Below are 2,556 nucleotides of genomic sequence, written 5' to 3'. Positions count from 1 at the left end.
AAAAAAAAAAAAAAAAAAAAAAAAAAAAAAAAAAAAAAAAAAAAAAAAAAAAAAAAGACTGAGAACACTATGAGAAGTTTGAAAAACTGATAAAGTCTACACCCGCAAATATTTTATTTATTGCTTGCAAAAACTTCATGAAATTTTGGATATAAAATGGCTAAACAGGAACACCCCCCAGCAACTACAAGGTAGGGGAGGATGATCAAAGGCACTGCTTAAGTAGGTCCTGAAAGCCATCAGTTTCCGGCGTGGCTCCCACTCAGATAGGTGTTCTTCCCTCCACTCAGTGGTGCTTAACACGCTCCTTCCTCTGCTGCAGTTTGGCAGAGAATTCAAAAGAGGTGGAAGGCTGAACATGTCAGAGAGCCCAGGTTGAAAGATTTCAGACGAAGACACAGAGTACTTAGATGAAGAGAGACACCCAGCCACCATACATCCAAAGAGGCCAGTCTCAGTTTAAAAAGTAGCTCCCAGGCACTCTGCAGAATGTGGAGGAGGAAAAAGTCTCCAAAGGAATCAATGCATAATGATTGTACTTTGAGCAAATTCATAAGCAAAGACTGCAAATAAGGACCCTGATGGCAACAGCCAGTGAAGACTGATAGGAGACAGAAATAGTCATGAAATCGTCAGAACATGATTATGGTGCCTGGAATTTGGACCTGACCAGAACTCATAGTACACATCAAAGACAAACGTTCATGAATTTCTTCGTAAAGAAGAATTAGAAATTATTAGAATTCCAGTAAGTACTGCTGCTAAGTTATTGCAAATATTTACCATCAGTCCACAAATATTATAATTACACTTAGTTGTCATTCTACAGTGTGAGTCATTTACAACCAATTCTTCTTTTTGTCTTTCAGAGATCCCAAGTTAAAGAATACTTAATGACATACTGAAAGATAAATAAAACTTCCATTAGTCTGCCCTTTCTGAATAATGCAGTCAAGCCTAGGACTCCAGCCCAGTTTGACTGAATTGGAATCTTCAGGGCTTAGAACCTAAGAATCTCTGTTTTTAAAAAAATGTAGGTGATGGCTTATGCCTGTAATCCTAGCACTTTGGGAGGTTGAGGTGGGAGGATCGCCTGAGCCAAGGAGTTCAACACCAGCTTGGGCAAGATAGCAAGATTTTATCTCTACAAATAAAAAAGTTAGCCTGACATGGTGGTGCGTGTCTGTGGTTCCAACTACTTGGGAGGCTGAGATGGGAGGACTGCCTGAGCCGGCGAGGTTGAGGTTTCAGTAAGCTGTGCAGTCCAGCCTGGGTGACAGAGTGAGGCTCTGTCTCAAAAAAATCAAGAATCAAAAATAAAAAAAATTGCCTTGGATAATTCTTATTCATTTGGATGAGGGATCTTGGGCCTGAGTACTTTTTGATTGGTATTTGTGATTCACTGCCTCACAGAGAATAGCTTTAACAAGATTTTCTTCTGTTAAATGGATGTACTCCCTATGTCCTATGAGGTGAAGATAAAAGAAACAAGACACAGCCTTTGGTCTGGAGGAGCTTCATTTTCATTGGGAGACAGAACACATTGGCAGCCATAGGCCAAGTAATGATGTAGTAATGAGGAGCACAGGAGAGAAAATTTCTCTAGAGGTGGATGGAGAAGATTCTGTGGAAGAGATGAGAATAAAGAAACCATGGATACACTGTGAGCAAAGGTGGCGAAGGAGGCCAACGTGGTAACATGAGTTTGGGAAGAGACAGCAGAACAGTGAGAGATATGGTTGGAGGAGAGGATTAAAGGCATATTTTGTAAAATTTTTTTTTTGAGACAGGGTCTCACTCTGTTGTCCAGGCTGGAGTGCAGTGGTGCAATCACAGCTCACTGCAGCCTTGACCTCAAGGGCTCAAGTGGTCCTCCTGCCTCAGCCTCCCCAGTAGCTGGGACTACAGGCATATGCCACCATGCCAGGCTAATTAAAAAAAAAGAATTGTAGACACAGTGTCTCACCATGTTGCCCAGGCTGGTCTTGATCTCCTGGCCTCAAGTGATTTACCCCACTATGTGTTGGGATTACAGGCATGAGCCAGTGTACCCAGAATAAGATTTTACATAGCTATACAGTTGTTCTTTCTCTCTCTCTCTCCCCCTCTCTCTACACACACACACATGCACACACACACACACGCACACAGGGGTTAATGGTTTTTAAACATTTCATTGAGCTGCAGTTTGAAATGTGAAGATATGAAATTGCTCTCTGGACTTTGTGTGTCAGTTCTTTAATAACATGAGTGAAAAATTATCCAGTGCTGTTAAAAAAAAAATGTACAAGGCTGGGCGTGGTGGCTCACACCTGTAATCCCAGCACTTTGGGAGACTCAGGCAGGAGGATCATGAAGTCAGGAGATTGAGACCATCCTGGCTAACATGGTGAAACCCCGTCTTACTAAAAATACAAAAAATTAACCGGGTATGGTGGCATGCACCTGTAGTCCCAGCTACTTGGGAGGCTGAGGCAGGAGACTTGCTTGAATCTGGGAGGCGGAGGTTGCAGTGAGCCGAGATTGTGCCAGTGCACTCCAGCCTGGGCAAGAGAG

The 2,556-nt window shown here is 42.5% G+C and overlaps 1 protein-coding gene across 5 annotated transcripts in view; it reads right to left on the bottom strand.

Annotated features, from left to right (window-relative positions):
• The window catches only part of RBM47 (RNA binding motif protein 47), a 210,409-nt gene that overhangs the window by 7,118 nt on the left and 200,735 nt on the right, over nucleotides 1-2,556 (bottom strand). The window lies entirely within an intron of this gene.

This window comes from Cebus imitator, unplaced genomic scaffold (assembly GCF_001604975.1).
Source record: "Cebus imitator isolate Cc_AM_T3 unplaced genomic scaffold, Cebus_imitator-1.0 Scaffold425, whole genome shotgun sequence".
Lineage (NCBI taxonomy): Eukaryota > Metazoa > Chordata > Mammalia > Primates > Cebidae > Cebus > Cebus imitator.
This window is presented reverse-complemented; position numbering and strand designations above follow the sequence as displayed.